The following is a 20,060-nucleotide window of genomic DNA, read 5'->3' as shown; positions in this document are numbered from 1 at the left end:
GAAATTGAAGACAGAGAGGATCGAAAGAGCGAGAGAGATGGGTCTGTTGTCGTGTTGGGGGAAGGGTGTCTTTTTCGAGATAAGACCGATCGCTTGCATTGATCAGTAAGGAGCATGTAGGGTTGGTTAGTCAAACTTGCTCCCCTTCTTTTGTCCTTCTCACTGTCCTAAATTATTTTTGCCCATACACAATACAATCAAGAATATTATATTCTTATAATATTCCTTGAACATAGATTTCTTGATACGCGATCAGTTGTAGGAACATGCAATGCATACTAAGATTCTGATTTGGACATTACAATTAACTAATGGACTGGTATTGCCGGTCGAACTTGCGCAAAGTTCTCTGCTCGAAACTACCTGAACAACTTTGCGTTCCGAGATCCATTTTAGAAATAGTGCTTTCTCGTTATCGGTCATCCTATCAATTCTCTCTACATCCCTATTTATCTTTCCTCGAGTTTTCGGCGAATCGATTGATCGGTCGTCCAGGTTGGAAGGAATAATAATAATAAAAAAGTAAAGCCGGAGTTGTCGCTCGAAGAAGCGATCGGCCACATTGAATTTTTCATCGAACGATCTACCTAAGGCTGTCACTTTACCGATGACAAAGCGATAGATTTCAAGGCGAAGATTTCCAGGCTCCATGGATTCTCGGTTCTTGCAAGAAAAGAGAAGAAAATGAAGAGCGAGGGTGAAACTTGCAGAGTGGGAGGAAGGGTAGTTGAAAAAAGTTGATGAGTGATTTATAATAGGAAGAATAATGGAAAGTGGGTTGGCCGGAGAACGCTGCTGAAAGGAGGGTGAGTGAGGGTTGAAAGAGGAGAGAGGGAAGCCGCGTCGACGGCTCGTTTATTAGTGGAGCACACTCTCTCCCTCTCTCTTTCTCTTTATACTTTACTACTGCCGTGGCCGCTGGGTCCACGGCCCAACAGAGTTGTAATTAATTACCAAAGTAATTATCTGATGATTTAGGAACTCACCCTCCCCTTCACCCCTGCCCCTCCCCTCCTCCCCAACTCTGCCTACTTTCTACTCTCACACCTCTAGATTAACACGCCGAAACTCAAACGAATTACTATTATGCATATTCGAAAACTAACCACCGGCGGCAGTAAGGCGCGAGTTTTGAGGCCGTGGGAGGAGTCAAAAGGAGTGCTTTGGTGAAATCGAGAGGCGACGAGAAGGAACGCGCGCCGAGCTCTGGAAAGTTTCCACTTCGTTCCTGCGAACCGATTCGAGTTTGGCAATCAAACGGTATTACATTACACAATGCTCTTTCTTATTATTATTTCATCGATCGATAGATCGATCGATCTGTCTGTCTTCCTATTTCTCTTTCAAATTCTTTTTCTTTTTGTACGAACGACGTATATTTTTTTTTCGCTACAAATCGCTTTCAATATAACCTTTAATATGATCCATTAATTTAGTTGAAAATTATTGTTAATTACTTATTAATATTTATCTGTAATTTTCAATAATATGATAGGTATCATTCAATAACTTTGTCGATAATTATAGTTTGCATTTATCAATAAGAAACCTTACAAATTCCTTTAGGTAGATACGTATATGCGTGTACGAATAAAATGCCTAATTACAGATATTTAAAACACTAAAATACAGATCGTATCTATTACACGTTTTAAAAGGAAAAAAAAGAAAGAAGAAAAAAAGAAAAAAGATCGAGAACTTGGATCGATTTCGACGTAAATCAAACGTTTGGAAAAGGAATCCTGGCGATAGTGGAAGGGTTGCTCGTTAATTAAACGCATATCACGAGGCACTTATCGATTAGAACGCCGGCCTGGCGACTAATTATATGGCGAACGCAATGTACGTTTACGCAGAAGCGAAGTGCCGTGCCGTGTCGTGTCATGCCGTTCCGTTGGATATCTATAATTGGGTACCGTGTCGTGGTCTTGTACAGCATCGAACGTCGTTCCTGTCTCCTCCGCGTGTATATCCGCCGTTACAACACTATTATGAAATCCACGAGGGTGATACGCATAGATGTGGGTTGGAAAGAGGAGTATGGAAGATCAGGGTGGCATCTAGATCGACGTTGGTGAACAGTAGGAGGATCATCGTTTGGTGATAGTGCCATTGCCCTATCGATGATTCCGTTTTCCATTGATGCTTCAGGAGGAATCCATTTGTATCTGTCATCCTTTTCTCTCTTTCTTTCTCTCTCTCTCTCTCTCTCTCTAGCTCATTATTTTTCCTCTCTTATCCTTTCTACTTTATGAAGAAGCACCAATCTCGAAAAATCCATTTACTCTCAGCGAAATGTATTTACTCGATCTATTTAGAACCGCAAAGTCTAAAATTTATCAATATTCTTATCGAGCTTGCAACTTTATCGATACGACATCGATTTTCTTTTCGCCCGATTGATCTTTGCGATCAGAAATACGTAACGAACGTGCCGTCCGTGAAATTTCTTTGAGATCGATTGAGCGAACTAAAAACGAGATGATTCGTCGAAACTTAGAAAGGATATTTCTTCAAAAGTATCGTACATTTTTAATCGCAAATCGTTTCAAGAGATTGGACGAGATCCTTGTCTATTTGGGTAACGGAGAGCAATGAAACAGGAAGAGAGAGGGAGAGAAGAAGAAGAAGAAAAAAAAGAAGAAAAAGAAAAAAGAAAGAAAGGAAGAGAGGCAGGAAGGAAGGAAGGAGGGAATAAGAGAAGGAAGAGACTCGTTCGTCACGGTAATTCGTGTAATTTCGAGTTTGAATAATCCGCTCGATGGTTTGAGAGGTACTCGAGAATCGCATTTCGTTCGAGCCGACCAGGAACAGCAACGAGTCGCGCGATTTTCGACTTTCCTTTCACCTGCGGCGTGAATTCTCTATCTCTTTTTCTCTCTTTCTCCCTTTACTTCTCTACCTTCTCTCGAAGCACCCTTTTCTTCCTTCCGGCTTCGCCGTTAATGAGCGAGCCGAAGATCCAGCTTTTCTCTCTCTTTCTTTTTCTCTTTCTCTCTTTCTATCTTTTCTCTTTCTCTCTTGCTAGCAGAGTTTGAGGTCATTAGCGGCAAGGACGGTTTGAGGGAGAAGGGAGAGAACGGGAATCAGGCGAGCTTATGTCGTTTTCCATTAATCGCAGAACGCGCGCGCGATAGAGAGAGGGAGAGAGAAAGAGAGAGAGAGAGAGAGAGAGAGAGAGAGAGTCGGTGGTCCGTATCCACCACCAGGCACACCTGCCAACTTAACCAACGAGGGGCTCGGTGACAAACTGCACCGTGCGGAACTTTCCACTGAACACCGACGGCTGCTACTAGCAGAGAGGAAGTCGGGAGATAGGAATTCAGAGAGGGAAAGCGCATCATAGCTATAGTGAGAGAAGGATAGAGAGAGAGAGAGAGAGAGAGAGAGAGAGAGAGAGAGACGAAAGACAGGGCTAAGAGAAAAGAGATGGGAATGTTAAGAGAAGGATAAAGAGAGAGAGAGAGAGAGAGAGAGAGAGAGAGAGAGACTCACTGCTGAATGAAATTTAAAGTAAATAATGCAAGTTTAAACGTTTTCGCCATTGGTTCTGTCAGCGAGTATAACCCATTCGTATCTTCTCTTTCTCTCTCTCTCTCTCTTTTTCTCTTTCTCGCTCTCTTTCTTTCTCTTTCTCCCTTTCGCAGAGTTACCCCTCACCCTCGGCACGAAGCCATCACCCGCGGAGAGTATTTACAGCCTCGAAGTGGTCTGTCGCTTTCACGTCGCGCCGGTGCCGGGCGCCAAGCCCATTAAAGAAATCGATTCCCCTTGCTTTTCACGCACGTATCGTCCGTCGAATTTGCCTTCGACGTGCCTTCGCTATTGAACCTGCCCTTTTCTAGTCCTTCTAGGTTCTCTCTCTCTCTCTCTCTCTCTCTCTCTTTCTTTCTCTCCTTCTCTCTCACTCTCCTTCTATGGGCTTAGACCAATAAACTAGAGAAATCTATTCACTATCCTCTCTTCGTAGGCACGTTTCAGCAATTTTAGAATACGTCTAAGGGTAAAATTCGTGCAAATGACTCAGAGATAGCGGGAGATAGAAGAGTAAATAGTAGAGAGAGAGAGAGAGAGAAAGAAAGAGAGAGAGAAAGAAAGAGAGAGAGAAAGAAAGAGAGAGAGAGAAAGAAAGAGAGAGAGAGAGAAAGAAAGAGAGAGAGAGAAAGAAAGAGAGAGAGAGAAAGAGAGAGAGAGAAAGAAAGAGAGAGAGAGAGAAAGAAGAAAGAAGTAAAAAGAATAAGGGAACTAAAGCAACAAAGAGTATCGGATGTAAAAGTAAAGAAAGGCCGGAAGGTAGATCGGTTCAGAGGGTGGTTTGATAACCACCCTCTTGTGTGAATCATGCGTACCGATCTATACATGTGTATATATGTATATGTATATTCGTGCGGTCGGCCGTAGTCTTCTGTATAAAACATTCAAAAGGGTGTTTTTATTTCGGTGCGATTCAATGCATTCTATAGTGAAGGTTCGTTTTCCTGGTCGGCTGACGATGTGTTCTTTCGCTCTTCTTCTTCATCTACCTGCGATCGACGCATCAACACTCCCTTCCAACCCTTTCCAACCTCCTACCAAACTAAAGGCTACACAACCACAGCAACAGCAACAGCAACAGAAATGGTAGTAACCTCGTCGACGTGCACCACCAACCACCCCCTCTCTATCCATCCTTCCAACCTCTCCTACTTTCACCTTTACGCCGGTCAAGCGCATTTCCTGGCTGCATTTCAAATTGATGGATTTACTAGGGAGGGAAGGAAAAAAGAAATGGGAAATGGAGAAAGGGTGGATGTTCGCGTCAGTGTGCATGAATGCTCCTATGTGTGACAAAGAAAGATAGATAGATAGATAGATAGATAGAGAGAGAGAGAGAGAGAGAGAGAGAGAGGGAGAGAGAGAAAGAGAGAGAGAGAGAGGTTGCAAGTTCGAACGGAAAAGTGGTAGCAACCCTCCCGTTATTTCGCGCGAAATGCTCCGAGCGTCGATCCACATGCACGTCTATTTAAATAGTTTTGTATAATTTTCAAGCTCTCTTGGCCCAGTGGCGGTACCACCGGCAGTCCACGTTGTAGTTTAAATATAAATCTCTGCATACATATATACATATATCGAGTTGAACGCGACGAGCGATCCTCGATGGACGAACTTTTGACATGTTCTGCTTTCAAGTAGAAATTTCTCTCCTCGTGGCCCGAGGCCACGTGTAACCTCGGGAAATTTGAATGCTCGCTTTCGAGACGTTTTGATAAATAACTGACGTGAGCGTGGATCGCGTGGAACGTTTGTGAACGAAAGAGAGCGACAGAGATAGACAGGCAGAAAGAGAGAGAGAGAGAGAGAGAGAGAGAGAGAGAGAGAAAGAGAGAGAGAGAGAGAGAGAACAATTTGCGGTCGAAGCAGTCGCAACGCTCGGACTATAAAATGTATTTGAGATAAATATTATACGTGGACGATGCTGCTTAAAATGAAAAAGAGATCTCGAATAGAAAATATTTTTAATTCGAGGAACTTTTATTTCGCTGTTGGATGTGCTGGACAAGCAATATGTCGCTTTGTCCTCTCTCCAAGTAATTATCACGGTCAAATGTAATTAACTATCGACGCTGATGACGCTACTTTTTCATTTTCTTTTAATTCTTTTTCTCTACGAGATTCCACGTCGAATAATTCAAGAGAAATGGACTCGTCTATGCCTCTGACCCGTTGAAATCGTAATGATATAGAAAGAGAAAAGAGAGAGAGAGAAAGAGAGAAGGAAAGAGAGAGAGAGGAAGAGAGAGAGAAGGAAAGAGAGAGAGAGAGAAGGAAAGAGAGAGAGAGAGAAGGAAAGAGAGAGAGAGAGAGAGAGAAGGAAAGAGAGAGAGAGAGAGAGAAGGAAAGAGAGAGAGGAAAAGAGAGATAGAGGTAGAGGGAGAATGAGATAAAAACGATATACATAGCACTCTCTATCCTTATCTGTCTCATTTTCTCTTTCTCATACAGCTAACGAATAATTAAGCCTATGAATGTAGGCACGGTATACTTAACAGCTCTCCGATTAAACGCAAACGTATTCTTGTATAGTGAAATGAAATTTTCACGAGTCAATCTTTAGCTAACCGAAAGAACGCGTTCCTTTGTTTAATTAATCTTTGATCTTAGAGAATCTTTAAGGAAGTAGTCGAATTAAATGGGGGGATGTTAAAACAAGGTAAGACAAAGAAAAGGAGGATGAAGTATTCGGTTAGTGGAATAACTCGCGCTTCGATAAGCCTTCCCGATTGGTTTACGAAAACGATAACGTTGGAGAAAGCTATTTGTTCGGAGTTATATTACACTCTCGGTTATACGTCGGTACTTATTACATGCAATTTCGTTAGCGATCTTCTACCTACGTGCTTTCGCCGTTTATTATCCTAGAAATTTCACCGAACGACGACGGTCGGGTCCTCGTAAAAAAGCGTCGTTTGTAGAAAGCGTCAAACGTTGAATTTAACTTAGTTATGTATGCATCTATATACGTAGATATGTATTATATATATATATATATATATATATATATATATAATATATATCTACATATATACACACCTTGGAGAATTGAGTTTGAAATATGAAAAATCATGAGGCAAGATGAAATGAGATAGAGCTCAACCGAATCCCGATACTAGAACTAATCAAAATTTTATTCTTTACGTTTTAGAATCAATTTCTAAAGGTTCGCATACATATATAGCACGATATAACGTATAGATACATATAAGTTATCATACCTTCGAAAAATTATCCTTCTACCTCTTGGATTTTGATCGCAATTTCTTTTCATCCGGGTCTGGATATTTCATTGGATTCCTCGATCGAGAAGAACTCTACGCCCTAAGAAAATTGTTAAACGCCCGGCCACGCTGGCTATTCCGTTCGAAATTGCTGAGCAAAATAGGAACGTCAGTTAAGACAGATTTTATGGCCTGTCAGCCGACGACTTTTAGGAACGGAACGTTCGATGTCCTTTGTTCGTCGTCCTGGGATCGAGTTTAGAAGGAAGAAGGCTGTCGAGGGTGGTGACGGTAGTAGAGGTGGTAGTAGAGGTGGTAGTAGAGGTGGAGGTGGAGCTGCAGGTGGTGATGGGTGGTGGCAGAGACTACAGTAGTAGTGAAGGGGTTGTAGGGGTGGAATATAACGTAAAATCGCTCGTTCAGTGCCGAACAAAGCGATCCATCGCTCAACCCTCTCCTCCCATCTTCGTGAGGGTTAATAATGGAATTATGAATCGCGTCGCGGCTAAACTTAATGCGATTTCCCTGTAAACCCAGCGTAAGCGTCCTGGGCCGATCAATGCGCCCGTTATGACTCGGATATATCTTCAGAGGCTTCCATCGTTTCGCGAGACGCAAACTACGCGGATTCGTTCCTACGAACGATCGTCGCCGTGTATAAATTAAGGTCACGCTAAAAAAGTATGTAGCATGCATTAAAATGTAAATCGATATTTTCCCCGACCTCTTTGTTTTCCCTCTCTCTCTCTCTCTCTTTCTCTCTCTCTCTCTTACGCACTCTCTTTTTTTCATTTTCTTTCAGTCAGAGTATTTTTATGTTCGTATATCGACGGCGTATATTCACGCACTACGCTCTCTCTCTCTCTCTCTCTCTCTCTCGCTCTCTCTCTTTCCCTCTTCTTTTACCTGCAAACGAAACGTTAAAAAGATCAAGGATATCGATCGAGTCAAATGGTATCGTTTAAATGTTAAACGTATGATACAAATCTTATTGTTTTTCTCAACACTATTTATTCTCTCTCTTTCTCTTTCTTACTTCATTTTTAATTTATGTATACTTATATATTATATACGCGATAATTGCTTTGATTTTCCCCACATAAAAATTGATTCTCATCGATCGACTTATACGATATTGAATATATAATATTAATGTTTCCTAAATTCCAATCTCCCATATATATTCTTTATTTTCCGCATGATCAACTGATACTCGTTATTAAATATAGGATTAAACAAATAATCGATATAACTCTATATATAATGGTAAAACAGATTTGAGAGTTGGGAAAGCTTAAGACGGCGTAACAGTTAAAAAGTATAGAGGTGAAGTGGTATGAACTGGTTATCATAATGTAATTGCGTTTCGTTAATAAACCGACGAAGAATACGAAAAAGAAGAAGAAAGAGAGAGAGAGAGAGAGAGAGAGAGAGAGAGGAAAGGAGGAGGTACGAGTAACGCCAGGCGAGTATTTTACTCGGCCATTAAATGAATTTATCTCTCGTACCTCGTAAAAGCGCGTTAATAAAGCCACATTGGGGTCAGTCTAGTGCGTAGCGAAGCAACGAGAGGAGTGTGCACTTTGAATCTTTTTCTCTCTCTCTTTTTCTTTTTCTTCTTTTCTGCCTGTCTCTCTTTCTCTTTCTCTCTCTCTCTCTCCTTTTCTTTCTTTTACCTCGCTTAGTCCTCCCTCCATCCATAGAAAAATCGACTCGAGGATATTTTCAAAAGAATCATTCTTGCGTGCCGTCTCGTTATCGCTTAAACTCGCGGTACACAGACCGGCTATAAAAATTCTCGAATTCCTAATTTGCTGCGCGTGGTGGACGCAAAACGACATTAAACATAGCATAGCCTTTGGCCCTAGTCGGTGAGAAAATTAAAAATTTGTATTTCTGTCTGCTTTCGAGTAACGAGCTATGCGAAATATCTGCAATTTTCTTTATGAAGAAGAAAAATAAATGAAAGAGGATAAAAAAAAGAAAAAGAAAAAGAAAAAGAAAAAGAAAAGAAACGTAAGAGAAAACGTTATTGAGGCATATCGTTGTCATTAGAAGGAACCAGAGACCGTTTCTTTTCTCCGAATGCGTCCGCACTTTGCATAGAAATTTTTGAAAGTAAACATTAGTCCGTAAGGGAAGAACGTTTAATTCAACTGATTACTGAAACAGTAACACCAGCAGTAACGCCAGTAACATTAACAGTAGTAGTAACAATAGCAGCAATAGCAGTAGCAGTCACAACAATAGTCGCGAATATCGATCGAACTTTCTTTCTTCGTCGAATAATTCTCTTCGCCATTGCCATAATCAAATATAAAGCTGGATGTCCGCAAACAAGAATCTCGCACGCGAGAGTCGTACAAGTTACGGTAACCTTGACTCGATTATCGAATCTGTTATCGCGATCGTATTTGCCGTGTAAGCAGAAAGAGAGAGTGAGAGAGAAAGAGAGAGAGAGTAGTCGTTCTCGTTTACGGCGGACAAGTCATCGAATCGCAGGGTAAACTCGAGAGGGCCATGGAAGCCAGCGGCTAATTTTCTGGCGATAACGCGATTAAATGTCTTTCGATAGGGCGACGATAAATAATAAGGCCGGTGTACACGCGAACGAATAAATTATTCTCGATTATTGCGAGAGAAGCTTGTGGGAACATTATATATTTTAGTCGAAACTTTGACGAGTATAGTGGACGTTCTTTTTTCATATTCTAACATTTTCCTTTGATAACGAATAGAAAAAAACTTGATCTAAATGATATGACGAACTTGATCGAAATAAAATATAATTCGTTATACGCTATCTGAAAATCCTGATAAGATGATTAAGACGCACTGGATGTAATTTGATTTAAAAACATGTGATCAACATATTTTTTCTTTCTTAACTGATACAAAAGCAATCACTTCTTTTCTTTCTAAATTTCATTCTTCCTCTCTGTTCAACAAACATGATCGCCTTTTCGTTGTTGGTGCGAGAGCGAATCGTTTCCGTGCCATCTCCCAGACCGAATCCTTTTGCTCATGTCAGATACATGTCGTTTCCGTTTTCCGCTTCTACTTATTCTCACCGTGCGTGGAACCACGCGAAGATGTCTTTTACTACTACTACTACTTACTGATACTATTACTACTACTAGTGCTACTGGTGCTTCTATGTTTGGCTAGCACGCGGTCACGAACGTGGCTCAATTAGAGAGACGACCGAATCTTCTCCCTGACGAAGACTTTATCGAATTTCCGCTCTCCGGCTTTTCGAACTACCCCTTCTCTCTCTATCTCTCTATCCTTGTACTCGCTCGAGACCGAAAACCGGAGCAGAATGAAACTCCCAATAGTGAACGCGTTCCGACCTGTCCATAGAATAGGAATAATAGGAATTAGCGAAGACACTGTATGTTTCGTTAAAGCTTACCAGAAAGTCGACCGAAATATTTTATTCGGGTTTCTTCTTATTATTTTCATAGCCACATACGTGACGATTATCGTTGAGGTCTTTTTTTCTGATAACGAAAAACAATTTGTTTCAATGCAATTTCATTTCAAAACGAAAAAAATATTAATATTTTTTCGCTGTCCGAAGTTCCCACATTTATATTACTTCATATTACTTCTTTATATGTTGCTTTTAATATTGTCAATCATCAAACATAATATAAAAATTTAAATAATATAATATATTTGACAATTTGTTTTTGCTAATGTAATAAAATTCTTTGAAATAGTATTTATTTCTCTCTCATAATGTTTTCACGGGATATCGTGCTTAAAATATTTCGAACAAAAGCGATCGTCATTTTGTTTCGAATTACGTTGACTGTCGAAAATTACAGCGTGAGCGACGTCATTTAATGTACACCATATTAGATAGCTTTCTAAGCGAAAGCGCATCGGGAAACGCGGTTTAGCCACAAATAAACACGGGATTTCGGTGCAACGAGCGGGTAATACCTACAAACGTACAATACACGAGCGATAGATAATCTCTCTCTCTCTCTCTCTCTCTTTCTCTCTCTCTCTCTCTCTCTTTCTTTCTGTCTCTGTCTTTCTAGTAAACGTATTCGAGCGTATCTCTTTGCAAACATATTTGAACACATAGAAATATAAACGTTTATGGTATATATGATATATAGATATAGCTATCGTATATTTTAGAGAGTAGAGAAATGTGTACCGTCTCTAAAATCCCCTAGCAGCGCGTTCGTCATTCTCTCTAAACAGTCGACAGGATAACATTATTACCGTGCCAGTACAAAGCTTGCCTTTCTTGTGGCCACATGTTACGCTTGATTATTTTCCTTAATTAATGTACAATCTCATAAATAGCGTTAAATGCGATAACTATCAATACGCACGATCGTATGCTCCATTAATCCTAGGTCAATCTATAAAGTTTTATGGCGAGCTCGCGCGATTTCTTCATTATGTGTTCGCGAAATTCCCAAAAGGGCCATAGTTTTAACGAAAGACAATGATATCGCGATGATCGCGCAACTGGATCGTTCGGGATTCTCTCTGTGGAATACCGCGAATCTTTCGACTTTCGGAAGAAGAGACGCGTAAAATCCTGTAATGGCCGATGGTTATCTCTTAATGCGATTTTGGCGTCGATACCACGTTCCCACCGTGTCCCTCTTTCCACGGTTAGCTCGATCTTGGAAAAGGAATGGAAGATATCGAAGAGCCTCGTTCGGTGAAGACTTTTCAGATGAAATATTCAAAATTAACCGAGGGATAAAGAACGGCATAATGGAGTTGGAAATAAATGGTGAACGATCATAAAGAGAAAGAAAGATAAAGAGGAAGAGAGAGAAAAGGGAGAAAGAGAAAGAGAGAGAGAGAAAGAAAGAGATAGGGGAGGGAAGAGAGATAAAGCAAAGATAGAAAAGTAACAGCGTTTATTCACTAACGCATTCCAAAGCGATATCTCCGAAGCGTCAAAGAAAATAGCTTCGAAAGATTGGAGATTGTTCCGTTTCCTTCCAAGACGGCTCGTCTTTCTCGTCAGCATGAAATCGTCTGACATAACAAAGCGGTGTAAGTATCCCACGGGATATGGCGGCCAAGGGACGTCCCCGTCATCCCGAGTTCTCACGGATGAGAAAATAAATTCGTGTCAAGACAAATAAGCACGCTCGACGCCTTTTCTTCCTTCTTATCTCTCTCTCTCTCTCTCTCTCTCTCTCTCTCTCTGTCTTTCTCTCGTTTTCTCTCTCTCTCTCTCTCTCTCTCTCTTTCTATTTCTCTTAGCAGGCGTTTGTGTCCAGCTGCCTATCGTTCTCAATCTCTCTTTAAGCCTCATCTTCCTCTTTTCTCTCTCTCTCTCTTTCTTATTTTCTTACTCTCTCCGTTTCATCTAATTTTTCCTGGAGCTTTCCTTATCCCAGGAGAGAGAAACACTGTCGTCGTGGTTGCCATCTCGGAGACTTCACGGACGTTCCTTCTTCTACTTTTTTCGCGTCACTGGAACGTCCTTCAACTATCTTTTTTCGTTTCTTCTTCTTCCCACTTCTTTTTCATACAGACAGACCGTAAAGGCGGATACATTCACGTATACTTACGCCTTTGATAATACGAGCTAAGCGATTCGTACGCCTGAGTTTTTCGTTATTCTTCGAGCGTACGTTTTTTGCATCCACTCGGCCGTTCTTCCAGCCTCCCTTTCTCTCGATTTCCCGCTCCACTTTGCCACTCGCCAATATTTGCTCCCACCCTAGGACTTATCGGGAGGTAGAACGCAGAGACGCTGCGGAGGCAGCCCGCAGCAGCAGCAGCAGCAGCAGCAGCAGCAGCAGCAGCAGCAGCAGCAGCAGCCCGCAGCAGCAGCAGCAGCAGCAGCACCAGCAGTAGCAGCAGCAGCAGCAGTAGTAGCAGTAGCAGCAGACAGAAGCTCGGAGAAACCAGCAGCCCGTTGGGTATTGGCTCTCCGAATGGTAAAGTCAGTGTTCTCCTCGAACACGCTGCCGAGCTAAGTTAGTCTGATTTGTGCAAACTCGACTCTTCCCTTCTCCCTCTCTCTCTTCGTCTTCGTACCTCCCTCTCTCTCTCTCTCTCTCTCTCTTTCTCTTTCTGTTTCCTCACTATACCCTTCTAGCACCTTGCCTCGCCGTCTTCTCTGCTTCTGACTTCTACTCCTCAAGCAACCATCCCCCTACCATTTCCCCTTTCTTCCACCATTCCACTCTATCCTCTTTCTCTTCTAGCTCCTACCTATAACCTCGAGTACTCGGCACGGATTTCACATTCATCGACTTACGGTTAATTACGGTATTGGCCCCGAGACGCTGACGACCCCGACTTCCCACTCCCGATTTTACCCACTAGCTAGATATTACTCGCGTCTTCTCTCTCTCTCTCTCTCTTTCTCTCTTACTCTCACTCCATTACCGTGTCCTTGTACACCGCACTATCATGATCTGTCGTTCGATTAAAGGGGCTGCGCTCTAACTTTGCTCGCGCTAATTACGCTATAAATGCCTTCTCCTCGAACGAGTTACCGACTACCTATTTACCTATCGACCTGTCCAACTTTTTACTATGAAAATAAAGTAGTGCTGTTGAATAAGAAAATAAAAAAAAAAAAATAGAAACGGAAGGAAAAAAAAGAAGACTGCTTTTCGAATATCAGAATAACTCGAAGGGAATTAAAAACAATGCAACCTCTTAGTCCTCTTCAAACGACATTTTTGATTTCAATTATGTTCCTTTACTCTTCTGAGTTTAAAACACAGATAGATAAATTCCTTGTTCATAGGATAGATTCTCGAACGTTCATTATTATCCGCGGAAGCTTCGTTTAATTTTACGCAAGTCCTGTCTCTTTTCTAAAAGGTACTATAAGATGCTTCCAGGATGTTAAGTTCTTTCGACATCTTATTACTTTGCTCTTTACGACGGTACTTCTTCTCTTCTTCTTCTTTTTCTTCTTCTTTCCTTCCTTTCCCACCTTTTATTCGTCTCATCCTTTTCGCGTTCAGAACGCGTACACGAAGTGCACTCGGCTACGTTCGTGAGGCATTTCGACCGTTTCTTTAAACTTCAATTTGATCTGCTCGATCGGTCTCTCTTATACGGATAATACTTTCCTCCCACCTCTTCTTAAACTGTATGGCTACCTAGTCAGGCAGCTAGCTAGGTAGGTAGCTAGGTAGTTACCTAGCTAGCAACGTATCCTTTTCGGAACGAAACGTTTGAGACGTCTGCTGAGTAAGATGGAACGTCGGGCTACGATTTTTCTTGAACGAGCCTCGCAATCTAATCGCGTTCTTTCGATCGCTACCGTCATCTCAACTACCTACTTCTTTCTTTCTTTTTATTCTTCCTATATTTCGTACTAACGATGGTAGGGAGCCGAAAGAAAAATATCTTTCTGTGGTATCACGAAGAAAAAAGAAAAAGAAAAAGAAAAAGAAAAAGAAAAAGAAAAAGAAGAAAAAGTGGTTACCTGTCCTTGAAATATTCCAATCATTTTAAGGAATTCGAGTAAACGTTGCTCCGGTGTTTCAATGTTGAAACGAAAAGCGGCTAAAATCGTGGCGATAAGATAAGACCGGTGGTTTTCCACTTCGGCAACTTCCCACGTAACCGCAATAATCGTCCTACCGGACTACAGAGTCCGGAACTTGTTCCTCCCTTTTACTTCCTGTTATCGCTGTGAAAACAGAAGCTCCGTGCTCGTACGATCGATGAACTTCCATGCGTTTTGAGTCGACGAATAATATGAATTTCGCGCTTTCCGTTTTCTCAAGATGAACCATGGATGCTGATCCATCAAATGTTATTTTTTCTTCTTGTTTTCTTTTCTGTTTTTCTTTTAATTTGTTCCCTTTAGAAATAATATCATCTTTTCGTGGCAAGTGTATAACAGGAAAAGAAATAAAAATAGTCCAATCGCAATGGACCTGGAATACTATACATTTAGTTTTACATTCAAGGACACTCAGTCACTCTTTCCACATATACTTATGTATCTATCGAGCTACCTACTACGAGTTTGCTTGCAGCCAAATGGAAAAATCACGAAGGCAATCTTCCTGATGGCTGGCGGCTGCATGATTTAACGCGAAATCCTAGATCATTTCTTCCTTACCCTCCAACTTCCTCTCTCTCTTTTCTCTCTCTTTCTCTCTCTCTCTCTCTCTCTCTCTTTCCCATCGAACAGCCGCACTGATGGCGGTCGTAGCTTGCTGGCAAGCAGCGAGGTGTAATGATCTGAGAAATTGTGCCTCGATATGCAATATCGACGCGCGGCCAAAGAAGTGAACGCCTATGTACGATGTATGCGTGTACATTCGTTCGTTGCATTTAATACTTTTGTATGAATGTTTTAGTAAATCGTCGATCGTTTTCAAGCGTCTATTTTTACTTGCACTTTGTATCTACATATCTCTCTCGGTTTTTAGATTATTTCTATATTTCTGTAATTATCTCTTTCTTCGTAGATTTTTATAATTTACCGAGGTGGAAATATGTTTTTTAAATTCTAACGCTGATTGATGTTCTATATGGATAAAAACGAATTCATCTAGAGGATCTGATTAAAATGAAATTAAATTCGGAAGATATAAATGTATTGGTTTATGTGTATTCTTCGAAAAAAACATGTCAGAGAGTGAAATTCTATTGTATTAAGGATAAAAAAGATGACTCGAGGTGGAGAGATACTGCATAGTTAAATCCTCAGTAAAAAGAGGAACGGCTACTGAGGCCATGGAAAGGAAACGATCGCCATTTCCTGGTAACGTGGAGAGTCCTGATGCAATCCAGAAGCATTTGTACTTCCCAGCCAGTGTATAGTCTTCAAATCACGCGATGCTCCATTTCGAAATATTTTTGATAAAACGTACGCTATCGTTTTTTTAGCAGTGATCGTTGAAAATAAATTATTGACTCCCACTAGTGGATCTCGCGGAACGTTTTATCGTAACGATTCGTAAACGAATCGAACGAAACGATCGCCAAACGATATTTGATCAAATACACTAATGCGTTTACACGTAATGTGGTTTGAGATATAGTGCTTGCTTTGTGGAAAAGCGGTTTTATCTCTCCCCGAATAATGGTTATGAAACGTTAATCAGTTGATTACTAACGCTTCGGTGCTCGCTGTTTCATTAGCCAAGTCAAAATAATAATTATGTTATAGGCGGGATAGTAAACCTCGGGTATAATGTGCTTGTGGCTTAATCCGATGTGCGAGCCAAATAGTAGGTATTTAATACGTTTGTAGAAAAGCAACAAATGAATGGGGGGTGAAATTCGGTACGATTATGATCCACCCTTCTATACTAACTATTGAAAGTGTTACATATATATACATATATATAAGTATGTAAATATATGTATATATATGTATGTATATATATGTATATATATGTATATAAAATGTGTATATATATGTATATATATGTATATATATGTATATATATGATATCCTTCTACTAATTATAACTCGTACGATATAAAAGATCTAACGTCTTTTGATGTATAATTAATAAAATGTCGGTAGAAAATAAATCAAGTTTATTCCGAGCGATCCCTTTTGTTTGCATCCCTGACGATTAATTTTACTCCAGCTCGAAGAATAATCCCTTGTCACGTTCCGTTCTCTATCCCTTCTGAAATTCAAAAGGACTAAAAATGACAGGAAAGAAGAGAAACAGAAATTTATATATACTCGTATATATACATATATATGTATATATTTGTATATACATACATACATACACACAAAAATGTGTATATATATATATATATCTCGTTTTTTAAAACAGATTTCTCTCATTAAAATGCAGAAATTGTATAGTTTTTCTACCCTCTGTAGGCCCCTGTTTGTCCTCCAGCGATATCAAAGCAACGACACGCAAATCGGATAGGCGCGTTTTCAATCGCCATGGCACGAAGTTTGCGGGGATGTTGTTGAACGGAATAAAGGAGAGAGGAAACGAGGGAGGATGCAACGAGCGAGCTACAGAATAAGAGAGAAAGAGAAGCAGAGAGAGAGCGAGAGAGAGAGAGAGAGAGAGTACGGTGAAAATAAATTATGCACGCACTTCTCGTCCGAATGCACACGACTGGTTGGTCGGTGCTTTCCACGGGAAACGGCTTAACTGAGGGGAAAGAGTGGAAGCGTCGAAAGAGGGAGGGAGAGAGGGATGGGGAGATGCAATGGGCAGTAAAAGCGGAGGAAGAGGAAAGAGAGAGAAATAGAAAGAGAAAGAGAGAGAGAGAGAGAGGACATTTGCAGAAGGGGTTGGGCTGGGGCAAGGGGTGAGCCATACAGTGGTGGCAGAGCACTGCAGGAAACTGAAACGTGGCCAAATCGAAATTAACTCGCGCGTAACAAAGCCGCGACTGAAATATTAATTATCTGAAAATTAGTTGGATATGGGTCACAGACGATGAATTATGTGGCTTATACTCGCGTGAATGTGTATTCCTATCCTAAATACATTACAACGAAGTACGTTCAGATCGTTCTTCTACTCTTATCTTTCGTATCATCTTTCTTGTAACTTTCAATTTCTTCATTTCTACTTTAACATGGTAATACTTTTGGAAAATCTATTCCCTTTTGGTAGTCAGGTATTCTTCGAGTACTGTATTACGCTTTAAACACGATAGAATGCACTTGTTCTCTCTCTCTCTCTCTCCCTCTCTCGCTCTCTTGCTTTCATTTCTCTCGATTTTCCGTCTCTCCGTTTCCTTCGGAGTACTATGGCCTTTACTTTGACAACGATTCGCCCACCACGGTGTTACCGATACAAACTTTCTCGAAGCAGAGACATTTGCAATCGGGCGTTCCTCGTGAATGCAGGGTGTTGTCTGCCTGTCCTGTAACTTCATCAAAGTCGTTTCCAGGTACAGAGCTTCGCGTGTATACGTATGTATACTTCTCCCTTCCTCCCTCCTCCCACCTTTCCTCTCTCTCTCTTTCTCTTTCACTGTCGACGATTCAATCTGCCGGATGAGATTCCCCGTGCGGAAGAAAAATACAGTTGTCCCGGTGAATTACGATTTTTGTTTTCGCTCAACGACGTCGTTTTGTGTGCTCTCTTTTCTCTCTCTCTCTCTCTCTCTCTCTCTCTCTTCCTATGTATCTCGTTTATCGTTCTGGATCAACTTTTTCATGCGTGCATTTTCGATATACTTCCCTCTCTTGGATTATTTCCGTTTGTCACGAACTCGACACCAATCTTTCTCTGCCTCGACCGGAAGTAATTTCACATTTTCACTCTCGATTACGTTCGAATTGCGATTTACCTTGACTAATTTTGATCTTTATTTTTCATTGTTTTGCAAGAGTAATACGAGCAGTTCGTTCGTATTCTTTTTTTTTTTCCATGCCTTCGACACTCTTTCTACGTTTCGACTGCTACGTTTCGACTGCAGTTAATATTTTTGATGATCGTCTATACTATCTGCATCTATTACTACTTGTAGTAAAATAAATGTTTCACTTTCTCTATTGAAATGCGTTACGTTACCCTGGGGTTTGTTTAATATCAGTATGCGTTGAATATGCGAGCTCCCAAAGGGCAAACGAGTTTAACGATATCAGGGTCGAGAGAGGAAGAGAAAGAGGTCGAGAAATACAGTGAAAGGGGAAGAGAGAGAGAGAGAGAGAGGAAGAGGGAGAGGAAGAGGGAGAGAGAGAGAGAGTGGGAAGGAGAGGAGAGAAAGAGAGAGGAAACGCATAATGCGAGAACGACAAATCTCGCGAAGCTAACATTCAAAGTAAAGTGTAACATCGTTCCTACTCCACGTATGTACGTACATAGGTATAAATGTTCCGAATGTTAAGCGTAGGAGAGTGGCAAATGTGTGCACGGCTCGCTTAGAGAGAAGGGATGGCGCACGTTACAGACCAGACAATCACGACCACTACTAATGGAAATGACACACACCTGACTTGCGCTAACTAACATTTAGTTCGAACATGGCGTGCAGCTTCTGTTTGTTTGATTGTTTGCCAAAAGCCCGCAAATATTGGTCGATCCATTTACTATGCGCGCGGTGCACCCATTTCCAAAATGCGTTACAGCGCATACGAGCGGTGGCTTTCCGCGGTAGTAACGATTAAAAATATTTGACTTTCATTATTACATTGTTCCTGTCAGTATGCGTTGTGTTCTAAAATAACGACACTTGCACGAAATTTTAGATCAAGAGAAATGATTGATTTTTGAGGGAAGAAAAAAAAAAAGAAAAAAAGAAAAAAGAAAATAGATAGTATTGTTTTTTTTACAAAAATTATAAACGAAGATTATTCTAATAGGAGAGCGATAAGAAAAATTGTACTGATCAAAAGAAAAAAGAAAAAGAAAGGATGAAAGAAAACAAGGATAATCTAAGTTTGAGAAACTACTATTGCAAGTAATATCTGTAGGCCAATATCAAAATTTTATATTATTTCAGATCGCGTTGGAGCTGGTATTTCCTAAGTTTTATTATTCATTAGCTTTTGCTCACGTTTCCTGCAAAATCTTTCTAAAAACTCACGCTAAACTAAAATCCTTGAAATAAAAGAAAAATCTCGATGATACAAGGAAAGAAATAGGATAATGGTGAAACGTTCTCTGACTTTTTCTCATACCAACGAAACTCTTTTCAAGGCCGTTTCTCTTCGTTCCACGTAGGAAAGGAAGCGGAATATTTCGTCGGTAGCGACTTGGAAAGAGCATCCCGAACGTCCTATGCTACGTAATAAAGGGAGGTGAAGCGCAGTGAGTCAAATTACGCGAACGAGAATTTATGAAAGTGTGACGTCGGATAGTACGGCCGGTGCATTCGATGCGTTTGGCCGATGGCTTATATGACTCGTTTTGTTACCTTCGTTCACCGGATACTTTCGAAGCACGGAATCACTTTTTATTATTTCCTCGGTGTTTCCATGGTACGCGTAGTAGAAATTCTTTACTTGTACATATAAAGGTATCGTCAAAATGCATAAACGAACCTCCCGAAAGCAAACGGTTGAAATTAGGTATCCGTTTTACGATCCTCGATGCCACACTATCGTTTCGTCGACTCGTTTTCCTTGACTTTAAACGATTCGTTAAAAGTGTATTACAAAGAAACGTATACTTATGTAGGTTGGTAGTAGGTTGGTAGAATTGTTGTAAAAATCACGTTTACTCCTCTTTCCCTTTCTCTCTTTATTTCTCTCTCTCTCTCTCTCTCTTTTTCTCGTTTTCTCTTTCGTTCTCTCTTCGAAGAAATTCGAGCTTACAGGCGAAGAAAATAGTAAAAAGTGTAAAAGAAGGGAAAGGTAAAAAGAAAGGAAGAAAAAAAGAAGGAAAGGGA

At 40.7% G+C, this 20,060-nt stretch overlaps 1 protein-coding gene across 11 annotated transcripts in view; it reads right to left on the bottom strand.

Moving 5' to 3' along the window:
- The window catches only part of LOC118446780 (nucleolysin TIAR), a 383,329-nt gene that overhangs the window by 94,722 nt on the left and 268,547 nt on the right, over positions 1-20,060 (bottom strand). The window lies entirely within an intron of this gene.

This window comes from Vespa mandarinia, chromosome 3 (genome assembly GCF_050613455.1).
Source record: "Vespa mandarinia isolate Hongniang chromosome 3, ASM5061345v1, whole genome shotgun sequence".
NCBI classification, from domain to species: Eukaryota; Metazoa; Arthropoda; class Insecta; order Hymenoptera; family Vespidae; genus Vespa; species Vespa mandarinia.
This window is presented reverse-complemented; position numbering and strand designations above follow the sequence as displayed.